The 22,016-nt window shown below is 40.0% G+C and overlaps 1 pseudogene; it reads right to left on the bottom strand.

Moving 5' to 3' along the window:
* Positions 1-205: 205 nt before the first annotated feature.
* On the bottom strand, positions 206-277 carry LOC122028413 (annotated as a pseudogene).
* Between the last annotated feature and the right edge of the window lie 21,739 nt (positions 278-22,016).

The following is a 22,016-nucleotide window of genomic DNA, read 5'->3' as shown; positions in this document are numbered from 1 at the left end:
ATGAAAATGAATGGTGTTCCTTTAGAAGCAGTGCATCTACTTTTGTTTGGGTTTTCTTTGAGAGATAGAGCCAAGCACTGGTTGAATTCTTTGGCTCCAAATAGCATCACCACATGGGAACAATGCGAGCAACAATTTCTTGACAAATTCTATCCCCTATCAAAATAGCTCATATGAGGAATCTTATTGCAAGCTTCAAACAAGCGGACTCAGAATCTTTATTTGAAGCATGGGATAGATACAATAACATACTCAGACAATGCCCACACCATGGTTTGGAAAGATGGTTAGTGCTACACACGTTCTATAACGACATCAACTATCGCACAAAAGTGTCCCTTGATTCAGCTGCTGGAGGGGCACTTATGAACAAGAGTTTAGATGAAGCTGAGGAGATAATCGAGAGCGTAGCACAAAACCACCATCAATGGGCTAATGAAAGAAGTGGTGGCTATTCTTGTATGAACCCAACAACAAAAGCATCAGGAAAATTTGATGTTGATGTAGTGACCTTGTTGGCTGCAAAACTGGACGCTTTTACAAAAAAATTTGATAATATGGGAGCTAGCTCAAACACAGCCAATGCCATTGTTGCTTCTTGTGAAGTATGTGGAAGTTCTGAACATCTAAGTGACTCATGTCCATTGGGGGCTATAACTACACAAATCAATCAATTAGAGCAATGTGATGCAATCATGGGTTACAATCAGAGGCAGAACAACCCCTACTCAAATACCTACTGTAGGTCCCTTTGGAGGTCGGCAAGAGGGGAGGGGTGAATTGCCCTACAAAAATTAAACCAAAAACCCTTCTCGGATATTTAACTAATTTAAAAGACACTTGTAACAATAAAACTAAGAGACTAAAAGAAAAGAGCAGACACAAGAGATTTACTTGATTTGTAATCAGGGGATTGCTAATCCAAGGAAAGTAAGCGCACTATCTGTTTATCTCCTTCGGGCGGAGTAGCCTCTTTACAGCGTTGACAACACAAATAAAAGAAACAGAATTGAAAGCACAGAGAAAACTGATTACAAGTGAGTTGTTCAGACTATGCAGATCAGTGTTATATTTATAGCACTGGTCGGGGCGCCCCGAATGGGTTCCGGGCGCCCTGGGGGGATAAAATTTTATCCCCCAATGATCATATCGCGTTTGACGTGATCCTGGTCAAAATCCAGGTCCGGGTGCCCGGAAGGGCTCCGGGCGCCCGGAGCAGTCCGGGGCGCCGAAGCCCAAAGTCAACAACGTTGACTTTTTTGTCTCCGGTTCAGCTCGTCTTGGTCCAGGTCTTGTTCACTCTGGCTCCGTTAGCTTGGGTGATCTCGGCCATCTGGAATAAGGCTCACCCGAACCCAAGTTCTGACCTTCTCCTCGAGCAGCCTTCCTCCCCGGTTTCTCGTCCCTCGAATGCCGCGCACGTTCTTCTCGTCCACTGATGTACTCTTCCGCGGTCACCTCGTCCCTCGGACGCACCGAGCCCGTCGGCTCTCTCCCGTGCCGTCCTTCTTGCTAGCCGCGTCTTCCGCTCGACTTCCTGTGTTCCTAAGCTCCTGCACACTTAGACACATGGGTTAAACAAATGCAGGACCTAACTTAGCTTGTTTGATCACATCAAAACACCTTGGGGTTCCAACAATCTCCCCCTTTTTGATGTGAGCAACCCAAGTTAAGTTAGGGTAAACATATGCAATAAAAACAATTTATATTCAAATAAGTCCAAATATTTTCAATTGAAAAATTATATTACCTCCCCCTAGACTTAACATACTTCTCCCCCTTTGATCACATAAAAATTGGGGTTATAAACAAGTCTAAGGTAATTTTTTTTAAAAAAAATTTAAAATGTCTAAGTAAAGACACTCTTCAGAATTTTTCTTTTGAAAAAAAATTTAAGTAAAAAATTCTAAGATAACTTTAAAAAAAAAATTCTAAGTCAATTTTTTTAAAAAAAATTCTAAGGTAAAAAAAAATTTTAAAATTTTTTTAAATATTTTCTAACACAAATTGAATAACTCTTTTAAATCATTAAGTAATTTAAATTAATGCCTTTTCAGTTAGTCAATTAAACTTTTCATTTCGATACTTGGCTTCCAGGTCGTGGCGAGACACTAGGCCTTCTTTGTTATTGGAGCAACAACCACTTCCTTAGACAAAGCCTCATAAAGAAATTAGTTGTTTAATTTCCTTTCTGAAAATGCTAAGTCTAATTTTAATTTTAAATTAAACAGGTTTTTGGAACCCAATAGAGGTTTCTACCTACAGGATTAACCAAGTATTTTCTAGGTACATAGACTTTTGATATATTTCTAATTTGACTTTGATGAAATCTATAATACCAATTTAAACCTCTATAATTTCTAAAAGTAGAAATATTTGAACCATTAGATTTTTTCAATCTTTCTATTTCTTCTTTTAGTTTGTCATTTTCAATTTTCAATTTATCAAAATCCTCTATAAGACATGATTTTGCCAAAATTCTTTTTGTTTCTAAAATTTCTATTTCTAATTTGATATTTTTATTTTCTAATTTATACATGGATTTAGCCATTGCCTTAATACCAAAGTAAAGTTCATCAGGGGGTAAGAGGCATACCTCACTTACCATATCAGACTTAACGCCTGAATCTCCCCCTGCTTCTCTACTTCCATCTGAGGTCGCTCCCCCTTCATCGATGCTGGGTTCTGATGTACTTTGTCCTTCGTAGCTTGCCATCAGTGCAATCCCCGCATATTCTTGAATCTCGGACTTAGATGAGGAAGTGTCGTCCCAAGTGGCTTTTAAGTTCTTGTGTTTCTTGGGTGTCTTCATTTTGTCCTTCTTTAGTTCTGGGAAATCCTCTCTTAAGTGTCCTTCCTTTTGACACTGGTAGCAGCGCACTTTTCTTCTATTTCTTGGATTCTTTTTATTCTGCATTTCTTTAAATTTATTAGCTCTAAAAAACTTTTTAAAGTTTCTTACCATATATGCTTCCTGATCATCCTCTGAGTTTGACTCGGGTTCATCCCTTTTGGTTGCGTTTAGCGCAATCAGCTGGCTTGATTCCTTTGTACTTGCACACCTAGTTTCATGCAATTCAAGAGTGGAGAATAGTTCTTCTAAAGTACTTACCTCCAGGTCTTTCGATATGTAGTAGGCATCGACGATTGATGTCCAATCTGATGTTCTGGGAAACGCGTTGAGTGCGTAGCGTATTGTTTCCCGATTTGTTACCGTTTCTCCGAGGTTCTCGAGACCAGTGATTAGTTCTTTTACCTTTGCGTGTAGACTAGCTACCTTCTCACCTTTCTCCAGTCGGATGTTCATTAGCTTGTTCCAAAGGATGTCTCTTTTAGCGAGCTTCGCTTCGGACGTGCCTTCGTGGAGTTCCAGGAACTACTCCCAGAGTTCTTTGGCAGATGAATAGCTTCCGATGCGGTTGACCTCTTGAGGCGGCAACATGCTCAGCAGGTGATATTCCGCACGGCTGTTTGCTACAGACTCATTCTGCTCCTTCTTTGTCCAGTTGCTCTCTTCTTTTTCTTCTCCATCTTGATTCATTGGAGCTACAAAACCATATTTCATAATAAACCGAATTTCAAAATCAGTTCTTAGGAATACCTCCATACGTCGCTTCCAGTCTGTGAACTCCACCTCGAATTTTGGTGGAATGATGCTTGGTCCGGCCATCTCGTTGCTTCAGTTGGCGGTTAGTCCTCCTGAAGCGTCTTGCTCTGATACCACTTGTAAGTCCCTTTGGAGGCCGACAAGAGGGGAGGGGTGAATTTCCCTACAAAAATTAAACCAAAAACCCTTCTCGGATATTTAACTAATTTAAAAGACACTTGTAATAATAAAACTAAGAGACTAAAATAAAAAGAGCAGACACAAGAGATTTACTTGATTTGCAATCAGGGGATTGCTAATCCAAGGAAAGTAAGCGCACTATCTGTTTATCTCCTTCGGGCGGAGTAGCCTCTTTACAGTGTTGACAACACAAATAAAAGAAACAGAATTGAAAGCACAGAGAAAACTAATTACAAGTGAGTTGTTCTGAATGTGCAGATCAGTGCTATATTTATAGCACTTGTCGGGGCGCCTCGAATGGGTTCCGGGCGACCTGGGGGGATAAAATTTTATCCCCCAACGATCAGATCGCGTTTGACACGATCCTGGTAAAAATCCAGGTCCGGGCGCTCGGAAGGGTTCCGGGCGCCCCGGACTGCTCCGGGCGCCCCGGAGCCCAAAGTCAACAGCGTTGACTTTTTCGTCTCTGGTTCAGCTCGTCTCGGTCCGGGTGTTGTTCGCTCTGGCTCCGCTAGCTTGGGTGATCTCGGCCATCCGGAATAGGGCTCACCCGAACCCAAGTTCCGGCCTTCTCCTCGAGCAGCCTTCCTCCCCGATTTCTCGTCCCTCGAACGTCGCGCACGTTCTTCTCGTCCACTGGTGTACTCTTCCGCGGTCACCTCGTCCCTCGGATGCACCGAGCCCGTCGGCTCTCTCCCGTGCCGTCCTTCTCGCTAGCCGCGTCTTCCGCTCGACTTCCTGTGTTCCTTAGCTCTTGCACACTTAGACACAAGGGTTAAACAAACGCAGGACCTAACTTAGCTTGTTTGATCACATCAAAACACCTTGGGGTTCCAACACCTACAACCCTAGATGGAAGAGTCATCCTAATTTCTCTTATAGAAATAACCAAGATCAAGGACCATCCATGGGGGCAAGGCCAAATTTTCAATCCGGGCAACAAAATTTTCAGCAACAATCTTCTCAAAGCTTTCCTATGTCCAAAATTGAAAAGATGTTTAAAGAAATTATGTCCAGTCAGAATGAAATGAAACAAGCTCAGAACGAAATAAAACAAGACATTTTGAAACTTACTCAGAGAATGGATAATTCTGATAGACATCAAAAGATTTTGGAAAGTCAGATTGCCCAACTAGCTTCCTCATCTTCTAGAGCACCAGGACAATTACCAGGAAAGCCTGATGTTAATTCCATGGAGCACTATAATAGAATTGAGCTTAGGAGCGGACGGACCTTGGGAGATCCCCAAGTGACTGCTCCAAAAGGGATGCGTAATGAAGAAGAGCTCTCTCCTCCATCACCAAATCAGATTCAAGTTGATGAGGAGAGTACCACTAAGGTTGAAGAGACTCTTCCACTCAACCATCAAAATAAAGCAGTCCCTTTTCCTCAAAGATTGATCATGTTAAAGAAAGATGAAGAGTTTGACAAATTCTTGGAGAAGGTGAAAGAAATTTGTGTGGAGGTACCACTTATTGATGAAATTTTCCAAATGCCCAAGTTTTCCAAATTCCTTAAGGACATCATGTCAAATAAGAGAAAGAAATGAGACATAGAGACCATTGCACTTACAGAGGAATGCAGTGCTCTTTTGGGAATGAATACTTCCCCAAAGTTGAAGGACCCCAGAAGCTTTTATATTCCTTACAATATAGGAACTGAATTTATTGAAAAATCTTTTTGTGATTTGGGGGCAAGTGTTAGCCTCATTCCTTATTCTATTTGTAATAAGTTAGGTCTCAAAAACTTTAAACTTACTACCATGGCACTACAACTTGTTGATCACTCCTGCAGGTACCCTATGGGTATTGTGGAAGATGTGCCGGTAGAAGTAGGTGGGAGTATAATTCCCACTGATTTTGTTGTGTTAGACATGGAAGAAGACCCGAAAATCCTGATCATATTGGGAAGATCATTCCTTGCTACAGTAGGAGCTATTATTGATGTTAAAAATCATAAATTTTCTTTGGTGATTAGTAAGAAATGGTTAGAATATGATTTGTCTAAAGCCTATAACCATGTCTCTTCTCTCTTGAATGCTTGTAGCAGGACAAGCATTTACAAATTGGAGGAATGGAATTTCCATCCTCATGGGAGGCCACCAAATGAAGATAACTATGTGGTGGAAGATGTTGGGAGGAGACATCCCAACAAAAATGACAAATATGTTTGCCCTCCAAGGGCAAAGAAAAGAGAGGAGTAATTAGATTGGTCGAGCTAAAGACCTTAAACAAGTGCTTCTTGGGAGGCAACCCAAGGGTTTCTTTTTAGTTAATTTCATTTCATGTCTCTATTCTTCATTAGTAGTGCTTTTACTTGGTTTTTGTTTTGTTTTCAGGTTGAAATTTAACTTCCATGAGCTAGCCATGATTTCTTCATGGGCATGGAAGTGTGGGAGGAGCTAGAATGGAGGAGAAGTGTCAATTGGAGCAAAACAGAGCATGTCCGTGTGCTACACACGACCAGGCTTACGGTGCTGAGAGTGGAGATGCTTAGGCCGTGTCTACATGACACGGCCATGTGGAGTCTCCAGAGAAGAGAAGTTATGTGGCCGTGTCTCCGACACGGCCGTGTGAAGAATCCAGAGGAGGAAAGCTTTTCGGCCATGTCTTACACACGGCCGTGTGAGGGAACTAATGCAAGAGCCTGCACTGGCCATGCCATCTGACACGGCCGTGTGAAGAATCCAGAGGAGGAAGCTGTTGGGGCCGTATCCTAGACACAACCGTGCATGGATACCAGTGAGGAAGAAGGAGATGGCCGTGCCAATTGGCACGACCATGTGACTCAACCCAAGAAGGAGAGGGATAGGGCCGTGTAGTTCTACACGACCCGTGTGGGGAAAACTCTGCCAAGCCGTGTCTGCTATACACGGTCAGATCCAGGTCTTGCCCCCCACACACCCCCTACATCTTTGCACCCCCTTCTCTCCAGAACTCCTCTTTCCTCAAACTTCTCTTCCAGGTTCTCTCAGATCTAGTTCTAAACCCTTCTCTTCTTCATAAATTTCATCTAGATCTAGATCTTTCTTTTTTCCTAGATCTAAGATCTCCATTTCCTTAACCTAAGATCTTGTTCTTTGAGACCCGTTTCCTCAAGATCTAATTCCTCTAAGCAAAAATAGTACCCACCCCTAATTAAGCTAGACATTATGTCCAATCTTTTGAAGAAACTACAAAAGGGAGGTAGTGGTTCAAGTGGAGACAAAGGGAAGGAGCCAAGCAAGGACAAGGGGAAACAACCAGTCAAAGGCAAGGGAAAGAGGACATCACGCGATGAAGGTAATGACAATGAATTCAATATTGTATTTAGAAATGATGATCAAATAACTAGATTTGCAATTCTTGTCAATAGAAAGATTGTGTGTACTCAGTATATGGACCCAACTATTTTAGATATGATGGGAATTAGGGACTATATAGATTGGATGATAGGGTTCTTAGATTGGAGTGATATGTTGTACTCACATCTACCAACTTATCCTCACCTTGTTGTGGAGTTTCTGAGTTCGTTAGATGTCCATTTTACCAATGAGGATGATTATGTTGGCAAAATAACTTTTAGATTAATGAATCAAAAATTTCAATGGACATTTAGTGACTTTAATACTTGTTTTGGATTATCTTTCGGTAGCTCTTGAAGGTTTGATTTTAGGTTTAATTGGAATCATTTTTGGAATTCAATTACTGGATTAGATCATCCTTATGAGCCTTCTAGAGCCAAGGCTTCTCGCATGCAAAACCTTGTTTTTAGATATCTACATAGAATTATGAGCAAAACTATTTTTGGTAGGGGTGATAGAGATGGAGTAGTCAAAAAGGTAGAACTTTATTCTATATGGGCTATGCTATATAAGGTTGATTTTGATTCCGGTTTTCATTTCTTACAAACCTTAGTGAGAACTACGAGGGCATCTTCGGGATCAATAGTGCTTGGTGGTTTGATTACCCAAGTAGCCATTAACTTGGAACTTGATTTAGAAGGGTTAGAAGTTATTCATGGCAATGATATGATTGACACGGATGCATGTCTTGCCATGAAGATGATCGTTCAGGATGAGAATGGGTTTGCATTTCCTAGGAGGAATGGTTTTCCTCTACCTCTTCCTTGTCCTGAACGAACGTCTATTCGCAACCCTGCTAATTGGGTAATCACTGATGTCGACCCCGAAAATGTTCCCTCTATATCTGGAGACACAAAGTCGCACATTAAGCCCTCGACATCTGAATACCCACAACTTTCCGGACATCCGAATCCTGCTAGGCATTCTTTTGCCTATGGTACGGGTCCCTCCAGATTTGACTTTTCTGATTTTCGTATTTCTCTAGAATCACTTCACGAGAAGCATGATGCCCAACGAAGAATGTTGGAAGGTCGCTTCTCTTTATCAAATAATCAGTTTAGAGAAGTACAAGAGCACTTTCAGTTCACAAGGAACTTTCAGGGTCAAGTGGCCAAATTTGTCCAGGATTATGATACGGATCAAGCTAGAATGATAGATTTTATGCAAAGCATGAGTTTCACTAGCTAACAAGTAGATGCTTTGTTTGAGTATCATACAATCCTGAGCGAAACTCCAGGTTTCCCATTGGTCAGCCACGTCGTAGGCACCCTTTTCCTCGTCCCCCTCCACCTCCACCTCCACCATATTGATTTCATCAGGACGATGAAAAGTTTGAGTCTGGGGGGGGGGTGTCAAACCTGATTTCTTTTTGCGTTCTAGTTTTCAGTTTTTGCTTGTTTTCTGCATGTCTAGCTTTTGTTTTGCATTCTATTTTGATTATCTTGCTTGAGTGTTTGTTTTGATAGTCATTTGATTGTCTTTTGAAATCTTGTGGCATACATCTTGAGAACATCAAACTTCACTTATATGCTTTCTTGTCTTCAAGATAAAATGTTAGCACGTTCATTATCTAGATTCATGATGTTGTAAATGATGCTAGTAGTATGCCTAGTGTACCTTTTTTCTCTATCTTGAGTAACATGAAATAAGCTAAGTATCTTTTGGAGATAAGTTTTAGTCTTGGCTTGACCTTAAGAATCTTACTTTCACTACACTTTGACTTGATGCTCGAATGGTTGATATCATTGAAATAGTCATGATTCATCTTGTTTGTTTAGTACTTGGTTTTCATGGTGATTTTTCAAACTTCATTTTGGTTATTGGATGAGGCTCAACTCATGCATGCTCATTTGGAAAAGTCAAAATATCCCAACATTTGTGCTAAAGGTACACTTGAGAAATAAGATTTGCACAATGCAAATGCTTATGAAGAAAAATTGAAAAAAAAAGCAATGAGAAAAAAAGTGAATATGGGATATAAAAAATAGTTGTCATGAGTGGAATCTAGCAAGTCACCCCTTTGAGACCGAGTTAGGTTACTGGGGAAATGACTACTTAGCTTCTCTTGAGATTGAGCACGCCTTTGAGACCATGGGTTGATTGAGAAATATGAACCAAGTGTTTGGCAAGTAAGTGCCTATCACTGGTTACTTGTCCATCACTGGAAACATTAGGAATTCAAATTTGATGACGACTTGACTAGGACATAGATTGAAACTTGAAGAGTTTTGAGTTGTTTTTGCACTGTGCACAAGATACTTATGCTTGAGCCATACTTGACTTTGTTTTCATGATCATGCTTGCTAGTGAAACTTTTTGATAGAGTTAGGAAAGTACATTATGGTTTATGAATGTGTTGTAGAACATATGAATGTAGATTGCAGCATTTTGCTTGAGGACAAGCAAAGGTTTAAGTCTGAAGGTGTGATGTGCGTAGATTGTATACACTTATTGACATGTTTTGACGCACATTCACATACTTTGAGCATGCTTGATCTATGCATTTTCATACTTTCAGCTTTCCTTTTTAGCATATTTACTCACTTTGTTCATAGATTTGCTTTTGTGCATTTTCTGTACACAGGAGTCGAAATTGGTGAAGATTTCGTGTTTGAAGCCAAATCTGTGAGCAAAGTAATGGGAAGAAGGTGCCCTACCTGAACCACACACTGCCCTACTCTGGGGGGTTACCCAAGCCGTGTGGAGATCACGGGCCAGAAGGCTGTAGCAGGAAATGAAGAGGTCATGGCCGTGTGAACCTCACACGACCGTGCAAGGATCTGAAGAACCCAGATTGAGAAGGAGCCTAGGACGTGTGCACCACACGACCATGTGAATTTTCCAGAGCAAGGAGAAGCCTCGGCCATGTGTCTCACACGGCCGTGTGAGGTTCTTAGTGGCAAGGAAGGAAGCAGGCCGTGTGCATCACACGGCCGTGCCAGATTTCCAGAGGCTAAGACAGTTTAGGCCGTGTAGATCTACACGGTCGTGCCAGATTTCTAGAGGCTAAGACAGTTCAGGCCGTGTAGATCTACACGGCCGTGTAAAGGGGCTATTGGGGATGTTTGCCACGGCCGTGTCTCACACACAGCCGTGCAAGGATGGCAGAGAGGAGAGTGGGCAGGGCCGTGTGAACCTCACACGGCCGTGCCACGGGGCCATGTGGCGCCCAAACTTCACCTCTATTTAAACCCTTCTTCAAGATTTGAATGGGGATCTTCTCCCTCTTGGGGAGAAAGCGAGATTTGGGTGTCTCCTCTCAATCTTGGGAGGATTTCTGGGTGATTTAAAGGAGGATCTTCAACGGAATCGACTCCAGGAGTGTGGATTGGATCCGAAGACCAAGCTTCATCTTAGATAAGTTTTCTTTCTCTCCTCTTCTTGGATTGGGGGATCAAGAAATGCTTGTAATCTTTGTATTTTCGGATTCCTCTCTTCGATTCATGGAGTAGATCTCTTTGTTTTAGGATGGAGGGAGTATTTGAATGATGAATTGATGTAAACTCTTGTGGATTTGCCATTTCCTTGTTTCTATGATATTGTCTTGTCTGTATCAATTCAATCTTGGATGTATTGTTGTGATTTGGACCTAATTCACATTCTTGATTGATTGTTTGAATGTCTTGTGGATCTTGTAGAGATTATCTCTCACTCGATTTTCTGAGGGAAGCACGCGTAAGGTGCAAGCCCGTGTAAGGACATTTGAGGGATGAGCTTTAGGGGGGAAATAGGATAATTCAAGAGGGTAGGATAGATTTATGCATTAATCTTTATATCTTATGGGTTGAGAGGTAATGATTTCTATGTTGATTTTCCGAGGGATCTTCGTGACAGGAACATACCCGTGTAAGGACAACATAGGCTCATATCTATTTGATCACATTTAGGTATAGATTTCAGTCCTAAGCCGGTTGTCTATTGCAAGAGAGAACCGACAACCTTCTATAAATGTTGGACAATTGAGAAATAGGATTTGGTAGATCATTTACATTGAGGAATATTACAAAGAAACTAAAACTCCTAAAACATTCTTTTATCATAGCTCATAATCTTGTTTGTTGATCTTTCATTTCTATGTTTACTCTTCATTAGTTACATTTAGCTTTTGGAAACCAATTGATTAGTTGTTTGGCTAACTCATGTTGAAAGATTTCTGGTGCTTATTCCAGTCCCTGTGGATACGATAATCTTTTATATTACTTGCGACATTTCCGTACACTTGCGGATAGCGAACAATGTCTAATTTTCCTCATCCACACTTGTGGATGAAATTTCTTCATCCTTCTCCTCTTCGGATGTTGACCATGGATCATCTTCCGTTTTCTCCTCAACTTGAGCCACTTAATCCTTTTCTTCGAATTTTTCCTCTTCGTGTGTAGGCATGAGCTCTTCCTATTGAACCTTATTTATCTTGCTCCACAAATCATATGCATTCTCGTACTCACCTACAAACCTCATCACATTAGAAGGTAACATATCAATTAAAATTGATATTACCTTATTGTTTGCCTCCGATCTTGAGGTTTGTTCTTCCGTCCAATACCGTGGTCGGAGCTTCTTCCCTTTTTTATTTTTCAGGACTTTGAACGGTTCCTTGATCACCATCATGGTATCCTAATTCATGTCGAAGAAGACCCCCATCTTCATCATCCAATAGGTGATGCCCCCTAAGCCTCCGCCTTCAAACTTTGGCAGTTAAATCAAGCCGGTCATCTTCTTGTATTTTCTCTTCTCAGTGATTAGTCCGATGAAGTGCAACCTAGCTCTGATACCACTTGTAGGGGATCGGTGGCCGAGTTGAAGGGGGGTTGGATAGACGGCACCCCCAAATACTCGCTTCCTATACTTGTTAGTTTGCGTAGCGGAAATACAAACTTATATGAATACAAAGAAAGATAAAGACAAGAAATGCAAACCAAGCTACACGATCATTTAACGTGGTTCGGAGATTGCTTGCTCCTACTCCACGGCGTATCCTTAAGGTGGACGATCCCTATCCGTTGGTGGATTAGCCCCCGACAAACTTCGGCTATCTCAAGTCGCTCCTTGTGGGTGGAGAAACCTCACCAGAACACCAACCAAGACTCTTGAGACTAGTAGACTACTAATTAGGGTTTACCACCACTAATTTCATCAACCTTAACCAATCTCCTAAGGCTTGGTTATATAGGTCGTGGGTTGAAAAACCCCGCTTATCAGTCGACTGCTAAAACCATCAATCGACTGCCCTTTGTGAAAATTTGACCGTTTCATCCCAACGGCTCGATACTAGTCGACTACTAAAACTAGCAGTCGACTGCTCCACATTAGTCTAGCGAACAGAAGCATTCTGTTTGCTCCAAGTCAATTGCCCAGTCGACTACATCAGTTGACTGTAATTTTCACCAGTCGACTGCTATAGTACTACTATGGTAATTTCTACAGTAAAACCCTAAACCTAGGATTTTACCCTGAGTACAATCTCTTATGCACTCGTACCCTCACGACTCACTTGACCCTTCATTGCAGCCTTGACCTTTAGCCTTCAAGCCTACTTCCTTTGGCTCTCATCCCTCGGATGCATACAAGCCCGCGACTCGTCCCTAATTCCATCCTTCGCGTATGCCTCGAAGTCGCTTCGCTCGGCCCTTGTCCTTGCTGCATTGTCCATGGTCCCTAGGATGCTCCATCCTTCACCAGACCCGAAGCCATTAAGCTAAGTCATATGTTTATCCTGCAAACCTGCACACTCATATACACATATCAAATATAAGGGTGAACCTAACTTAAACCCTTTTCCCAAACACCAAAATACATGGTCGCATAGACCATTGGGATTGCTCTAACATGGTTCAGACCAGATTCCATGTGGGTGCTGAGATGTATACTATAAGCCTAGCTTTTGTATGAACATCTGTTTTGAAATATTTTGAAATGAAAATCACTTTGGTAAAATACTTGCATTTTATATTTATATATATGTCAATGCAGTTATCCATTTAATTTATATTGTAGATAACATGGTGTGTGGTGTCACATAGAAGATCATGTTATCCGTTCCTTATAAATTATAAATAGTAGCTCACAACCAAGATGGATTGGGGCAAACCATTGGAATGGTTGTAGTGTAATTTGGTATTAGTCTGTCTTGATTATAAAATCACACTAGTACACTATGTGTGCGTTGAGCAGGACCATTTGTGGTTGTTCAATTTGTACTGACTATATAAAAGAACAAAATCTTTGTTATTATGGATGTGCATCCTCTTAATCCCTATATAATAACAAGCACGTATACTTAGTATTTATTTCTTTAACTTATCAATGGGTGAGATTTATTCGTTAAATCAATAGGCCCGATAAGTTGGGAGATAATATTATTTATATGGTGTGTTGTTGATTATAGAAGAAATCTGTGTCCTAATTATTTAGGTTGATGATGTCCCCATGAAGAGCTCATAAGGATTATCATGTAAACCCTGCAGGTGGACTTAGTCCGGCATGATAATAAAGTTGAGTGATACTACTCTTGGACTCAGATGTTAATTAATTGAGTTGTTAGTAACTCATTTAATTAACGAGCATACGATATCTTAAACATGGGGAGATTAACACACTCATAATAAGAAGGAGCTCATATTGTAATATGAGATTGGTACGATAGTTCAATAATAATCCTTTAGTGGTATGGGTTATTATTGATGGACATGAGTTGGGTGTTCGGGGCGAACACGGGAAACCCAAGCCCATCGGGAGACCTAAACCAATTCCTCCTCTAGGTCCCTATTGTAGCCTCTATATATAAAGCCTCGCACCCACCCATTCACAATGGGGTTTGGTTTAACTTGGTTTGATTTAACTTAACTTGGTTTGGTTTAACTTAACTTGGTTTGGTTTAACAATGTTTGTTTCAATTTTTTCTAAACAAAATTTTGTTAATTTTTCTTTCCTTGTAATTGACGGCAAGTCTATAAAACGGAGTAGGGTGTGACCCCTAAAATCGAATCATCTAATTATTCCACAACTCCCTTCTCTCCTTGTGGTTGCCGCCCCCTCTTCCCTTGCTAGGGTCGGTGGCACAGCCCCTTCTTCTCCTCCTTGTGGCTGACCCCCTTCTCCTCCTCCTAGGGCCGACACTCCCCTTCTCCTTCTCATTTTTGGTGGCCGATACCCTCTTTCTCCTCCTTGTGGGCGGTAGCTTGAAGAAGAGGAAGAACTTGAAGAAGAGGAAGAAAAGCAAGAAGAGGAAGAAGAGGAAGAAGAGAAAGAAGAGGAAGAAGAAGATAAGGAAGAAGATTAGAAGGTGCCCCATCCTAGCGACTCCTTTTATAGTCGGTGGTTTGGAAGAGAAGAGAAGGAGGGTGGTTTTGTTCTTGGTAGATCGTCACCCACATGACGTTCAAGAAGAGGAGAGGAATACGGCAGAAGATCAAGAGGTCTTTAGCTACAAAGAAAAGGTACAACTAGTTCTTTATTTCCGCTGTGTATCTAGTTTCATTTGTCTTTGTATCGATTTTGCATATCGATTTTGAATACCAACACAAGAGGGTAGTGATCTTGTATTTCTATCAAGGTGTGCATTGATCATTCAAGAACTTGCTTGATTGATCGAACACATCTTTGATCGAACATGCGGGTCACAAGGAAGAGTTATGTTCTTGTATAATTTTTTTTGTACAAGGAAATTGTAATAGAACGGAATTCCATCGCCCTTTAAGTGGTATCAGAGTGAGTTTTCTGCCTCTGTGTGATTGGTTTTCGGTTAAATTATGCACTGCTCATACATAAGTTTAGGCCGGATAATAGTAGTGTAATGCCCGAAAATTCTCAAAACTATTTTAGAAATATTCTATGATTTTTCAGGAATTTTAGGATATTTTTATGGAATTTTTAGAGTAGCGGAAGTAGCAAAAATAAATAGAAAACGAAAATAGCTTAAGCGGGAATTGAACCCGAGACCTATTGGATCCTACGACTTATGGTGAACCATGGTAACCAAGTGAACCCAGCAGGGTCGTGCTAAAAGGAAAGGGGAACAATTAAATTTATATTTGAGTTGGGCCGAATTACCCACTTAATATAAATATGGGAAAATAAATAAGTGAGGGTTATTTCTTTTCTTTCCACCGAGAACTTCCTCTCCTCACCCTAGTTGCCGCCGACCCCTCTCCCTTCCTCTTCTTCTCTCGGCGCCAACCACAAGGAAGGCTGAGGTTCGGCCCAAGGACACTTTCCGGTGACGACTTCGACACGAGGACGCTCCCCTCCGCGAGAGGAACGCATAGACGCGAGAAGATCGTCGAAAGGATCGTCTCCTCCGGAAATCCAGCGATTAGAATCGTAAGAAAATCCAAACAGGAGGTCAGAAACCCCTCACCTGCAGTATAAGTAGCTTCCGTGTGAATTCCATGATTTAGTTAGTAGTATATAGCTTTTCGGCACAAAGGATGCGAATTAGCGCATACCAAGTGTTCGATTAAATTACTAGCACATCTAAAATGCAAATTAGGCATTTCATTAGCTTGGACAAATGCACTAGAAGCATTTACACAGCCTATTTAGTCTTGCTTCAGCTTTTACAGGACTAGATGTCCCACGGGTGGGCTCCCACAGTCGCCTCTAGGTTTAGATAACCTAGTTCTGGGTTTAGACAACCTAGTAAAATCAAGACAAGAATTTATTAGCTTATGTTCAGTATTTTACTTTCTCAGTGGCACTGTACTGGATTAGATATCCATTGGGTTGGGCTCCCACAGTCGTCCCTAGGTTCAGCTAACCTAGTAACCCTGCTAAATTCGGGACTTGCAAACCCGGGTATAGTTAGGGATGCGCGCACAGCAAAGTACAGTTGCCGGGCCCAAACAACAGCATGATTATGTATTTTCACCTATTATATGTATATAGTTTTTTAAACTCCCACAGAATAGCTAGGTGAAATCAGTACAGTTCTAGCCTTTGATAGAATTAGCTCAGTTCATGCTTCAGTTCAGTTCACTCTTATGATTATGTACGATAGTTCTATGTTCAGTTTTATTACACCTGTTTTAGATGATAGTATGCCATGATCAGTTAGCTTTCTATGTGTTGTATGCCATGCTATGCTTAGCACATTCAGTATGTATTTTCAAGTAGCATGTTTTAAAATCATAAATTGCATCGTATGCATGTTTTAGTGAGGTAGATGGTTTCTTACTAAGCGAAAGCTTATAGATACTTTCTTTTCCTTATACTGCAGATAAAGGTAAAGGAAAGATGGACTAGCGGAGGCTGGAGGGCAATGCTACGAAGATGTGTGTGGGCAGGAACTTGGAAAGAAGATCTTAGGGAATTCTAGCAAGCTTTGTTTAAACATTAGTACTTTTTAGTGTTTTAGCAATTTGCACTTTAGTATGTTGATCGCTATGAATTAGTTAACCATGAACTCTATTATGCTTAGAACATTGTTCTTTATGATGTTAGAATGTTAGTTGTGGTTGTTAGAGTGTTTCCTAGCCATCTTAGAACATGTAATGTGATTGAGGCACGAAATAGTGCTGAAATCAGGGGTTCTGGTTCGAAATCAGAAATCCAGATCGATCTACAGATCGATCAGTTGTAATACCCACTAAGCTTGTAAGATAAATATATGAATGTGGGATTTTTCCTTAGAAAAATAATAGGAAGTGAGTTGAAGCAAAAAGAAATAAAATGAAATAAAAAGAAGAGGAGGTCAAGGATTGAACCATAAACCTCTTATATTATATTTCATAGAATTAATTAGTAGAAACCAATTGGGATAGAGAGAAGATATTGATAGCAAAGGAGGGAAACTCATGATAAAGGTAAGAGTAAAAGCTAGCCAAAAGAAAATAAGAAAAGAGCAAGAGAAGGGCAACTTGCCTTCCTCCCTTTCTCTCCCTCTTCCTCTTTGATTTTTGCCGAAAACTTAAAGAGGAATTAAGGGGATTCATTCCCCCTTATTTTATCATGAATGGTGAGAATAAATAGAAAATAAAATAAATGTAAGAAAAATAGAAAATGGGTTAAGGGAGAAGGAAAGCAAAAATCAATTTTGCTACCTCTTCCCCCTTAACATAAAAGAAAGCAAAAGAGAAAATTATTTTTCTCTCATTTTCTCTCATTCATCCTCTCCCTCACCGAGAACACCTCAGTCCCCTCTCCTCCACCTTCGGCCCCAAAGCCAAGGTTTTCTCCTAGGAAGCCTAAGATACAAGGAGGACTAAGCAAGGGAATCAAGGGAAAAGGAACTAGAAGAAGAGGCTATTTCTTCTCCACCATACCTTAGATCCACAAGCGAAAAGGATGTAAGCTTCCCCTCACCTGTGGTACAAGGCTTTTATGTGATTTTCAGATTCTATAAGGATTAGAAAACCTAGGAAAGAATTTAAGAAAATTCGGCTAAAGAAAGGGTTTTCAAATCTAGGATGATTTGAACAAGTCCTTATTTCATGATATTCTTTCTATGCTATGTAGGAAGGATTTTCATCATGTTTTTATACTTAAATGATGCTTGATCAGAGGAGTACCTAACCCTAGAATTTCGGCCAAAAATATGTTAAGGAGGTTAGGGAAAAATATTGTTTAACTAAACTAGTACAAAATTTCTCCCATGAACTACTAAGGGTTTTTATTGGTTTTCTTGCTTGAAAGTTACTTGAAACCAAAGAAATCCATTTATATGTTTTGGCCAAGAAAAGGGCTTAGGGTTAGGAAGACCTTTAAATTTAAATAACCATGTTTGTATGATAGAATATAGAGTTCTCTTAAAGAATTGCATGTTGTACATTGCTAGAAATTCATGAACTCTTATTTTAGATTTTCGGCCATGATAAGATGGATAGTTTAGAAAAGCTTAAAAAAAATTCTAATATGCTCAATACCTCTGTGGTATTATGATATGAAAGTTTTTTAATGCTCTTATGTTTAAATTGAGTATAGAAAATTAGTTACATGATATATGACATGTAAGATCACAAGGGTCCTAGCTTGTTTATGAACCAACTTTGTATATGATGTTCTTAGTAATTTTTTCCATGAAACTTACTTAGGTTTTCCATGCTTTAGGCCACTTAAAACTTAGTTTAGAGATTGGTAGGTTTCGGCCATAAGGAGAAATAAAAGAAAAAGGGAAAGAAACCTAGGAAGCCTAAAACACAATTCACATGTATGTTTATTATGCTTGTCCTTTCACATGCTATGAAACTTGTATAATTTCTCATGCTTTTAGGCTATTTGAAGCAAGTTTATATTCTGTGAGTTTCGGCCAAGTAGGGTTTAAAAAGACCTAGATGCCTTAGAAATGAAACCAAATGTGTTAAAAGTGCTTCTTATGAAAATATGATAAGGTGTTGATTGTGTCACATATTTGTATAATTTTTCCATGACCTAAATGGATCATTGTGTGTTTCGGCCATGAAGGAATAGATGCCCTAGAAACCCTAGAACAAGAATTAAATATGCTTATGTCACTCTACATGAAATATGATAAGTAGAAAACCAAAGTTCTCATACTATATGTTGTTTAGTGACCTAAATGAGGCTAGGGTAAGTTTCGGCCATACCTATTGTATGATGTCTTGTTATGAATTTATACATGATGTTAGTTCAAGTTCACATGCTTGTATGTTTGTTTTTAGCCCTAATGAACACTTGTTAAAAGTTTGACCAAGATATACGTTAAGGGCTTGAAGGACTTAAGAACTAGCTCAATATGCTTACTATGCTATTTGAAAAAAATGCTATAAATATGGTTTAAGATTTCCATGCTTTCATGACATTTGGGACCTTGTTTATATACTGATAGGGTTCGGCCACATGAGTTTAAGGACTTGGAGAACTTAGAAACCAAGTTAATCATGCTTATAATGCTTCCTATGAAATTTATGTGATGATGATTTAGGTTTCACATGCTTGGAGGTTGTTTTTACCTAAATTGAAACCTAAGGGGGTTCGGCCATGATAGGAACCCAAGGGTTTAGGAAGCTTAGAACCCAAGTTAACTATGTTACCATGTTTCTTATGATAGTATAATCACATGATACACCCTTATGCTTAACCATGTATGCTTGTGATTTATACCTTTTTATGATATGGTATGTGGATAGAGATATGCATATTTTAATGATATGTTATGTGCTTAGAAATATGCATGTTTTAATGATATGTTATGTGCTTAGAAATATGCATGCCTTTATGATGTGATGTATGCCTAAGTGATGCATACCTTTATGACATGATGTATGCCTAAGTGATGCATACCTTATGATATGATGTATGCCTAAGTGATGCATACTTTTATGACATGATGTATGCCTAAGTGATGCATACTTTTATGACATGATGTATGCTTAAGTGATGCATACCTTTATGATATGATGTGTGCCTAAGTGATGCATGCTTTTATGATACATGATATGTATGACATGTACTTTACTTTATGTGTGAGTGGCTTGTACCAAGGGTGGGCTCCATAAGTGCCCCGGGGACTAAGGACCTCGTTAGGGATGGGCTCCTAAGTGCCCCTAGGACTAAGGGCCTAGTATGTTTGCCTCGTAGGGTTCAAGACTTGCTACCTTGGACCTACAAGGTTGCGCGCAATATGTAAGTGGTACATAGCCGGGATCCCCCTTATGTTGAGATTACTTTCAAGTATATATATGTAAAAGAAAATGGTTTTAAAGATCATGAGACATACACATGTTTTTCGGATACATGTTTTTCAAAATCATATTGCATACACCTTATGATTATGCTATGTTTCATGCTATGCTCTTGATTATGATATGCCATGATAAGGTATGATAATGTTATGTTCATGCTATACCTTATAGACATGTTTCGGCCATGGATATGTTGATGCTTGATATATAGATTTCGACCATGGATATGATGATGCCTTGATGTACATGTTCGGCCATAGTTATGATGCTTTGATATACATGTTTCGGCCATGCTTTGATATACCATGATATTTGGTTGTTATGCCATGTCTAGCTATGTTTTATGCAATGCACTAGGTATATGTTTCGGCCATGATGATGTTTGATATGCCATGACTAGTGGTGATTATATTATGATGCATGATATGCTTGAATAGAATGCTAGGTTATGCCATGATTAGTTGAGATTATGACTTGTTGATACATTCTTTGATTATATGTTGATTTTTGGCTTTAGTGAGTAGGAAAGGAACTTACTGAGCCATGAGTGCTCACAGCTTACTTTCCTTGTACCACAGATAAAGGAAAAAGATGGATGAGCTAAAGGAGCAGCAGGAGGGGCAATGAAGATGTGTGTGGCGGTGGCTAGGCAACTAATTAAGAACCTGCTTTAAAACCTTTAAGAACTATGCTTTGGTTTTGTGAAATGTAATACACTATTGGTGACTTGATGTTAAGTTTTTATTGATTTTGTTATCATGTTATGAAACCATGTTAGTGTAGTTCGGTTTAAAATAAGTTAAGAAAAATAATTTTTAAGTCTTCCGCTGTAATACGTATGTAGAGTATCGTAGCCCCGTCCCTTAGGGTTAGCAGGGAGGGCGGGCGTTACATCAGTATTGGGTTGTGCCACTGGATCGGTCAGCTGACCGATCCAGTCTCAAACAGAGAGTTAGCAGAGAGTACAAAAGCTCACTGATCGGTCAGCCGACCAATCAGTGAGCCACTGGATCGGTCTACCGACCGATCAGTGTACTCCTGGATCGGTCTGTCCAGCCGCATACAGAAGCAGTGAGCCACTGGATCGGTCTACCGACCGATCAGTGTACTCCTGGATCGGTCGGTAGATCGATCCAGCCGCATACAGAAGCGATCAAGCTTGTGGATCGGTCAGCCGACCGATCCAGAGTTTTCTCCGTGCCGGTATCAAGATGAATCGATCACTGGATCGATCCGACAGCCCAATCGATTCATGGATCGATTGAAATGCCTGATTACAGCTAGAAGGACATCCGAGAGGCATAGATTATCTTCCCTAGCATGTGTACAACTCCTAGGTACACCTAGAATATTAAGTTCAGATTTTACAGTAATCAGTTTAGTAAAATTTTAATCAATCCAGATTTTCGCAATAGTAATTTAGCACAGTATAATGTAGCGATCGGCCTCACAGCCTAGTCAGTAGAAGGCGGGTCGTTACAAGTAGGATGTGCTAGATAGATTAACTCAGTGGTTGCAGGCATCATAGATCCAACTATTATGACTTTTTGTGTGCTTGTGTGTGACTTGAACCCTCGGGCATGTCGAGGTGGTTGTGTGTGCATGATTGTAATAATTAAATATGACCGGTTGCCGTATTATTATTATTGTTGTTTTACATTCTGTTCGATCTAGATTACATGTAAATTCCTTTGTGGAATATAGGGTCGATAAATGTAAAATTTTATTTTTGTTGCAGCTTGTATCCTTGCTATGCGTGGTGCTATTTTGAGGACCAGAGGCACGGCAGAGAAGGAAGCGATATAGACACGACCGCTTGATCCATCGGCGGCACATTGGAGGACAACGATCCATTGGCGTCATATTGGAGGACAACGTTGGATGAGGCCATAATAGTTGAAAATTTTATTTTCATGTTTATTGCCTTATATGTAGTTTTTATATGTTGTGATGTGTGTGCTGTGATGTGCGTACATAATTAAAATTCCTCAATTTAAATAACTAAGTAAGAGAGGGATTATTCAAATAAATTCCACGGTCTCCATTACTGGTTTGTATGTGATGCATTCAAACTTGCGTGTTGGCTTTAAGTGCCTTCCTCCATATTAGATGAGTTTGTTTACGGATCACTAGATCAAACTTCCTCTATAGATGATTATAGGAAATTAATTAGGTATGTGTGATCTTCTCCATCTAAAGGGGCACAATCCTAATTAATTAATGAACTAAGTATTAAGTAATGGTATAT

This window comes from Zingiber officinale, chromosome 10A (genome assembly GCF_018446385.1).
Source record: "Zingiber officinale cultivar Zhangliang chromosome 10A, Zo_v1.1, whole genome shotgun sequence".
Lineage (NCBI taxonomy): Eukaryota > Viridiplantae > Streptophyta > Magnoliopsida > Zingiberales > Zingiberaceae > Zingiber > Zingiber officinale.
Note: the sequence above shows the minus strand (reverse complement) of the source record. Positions and strands in the feature narration are given on the sequence as shown.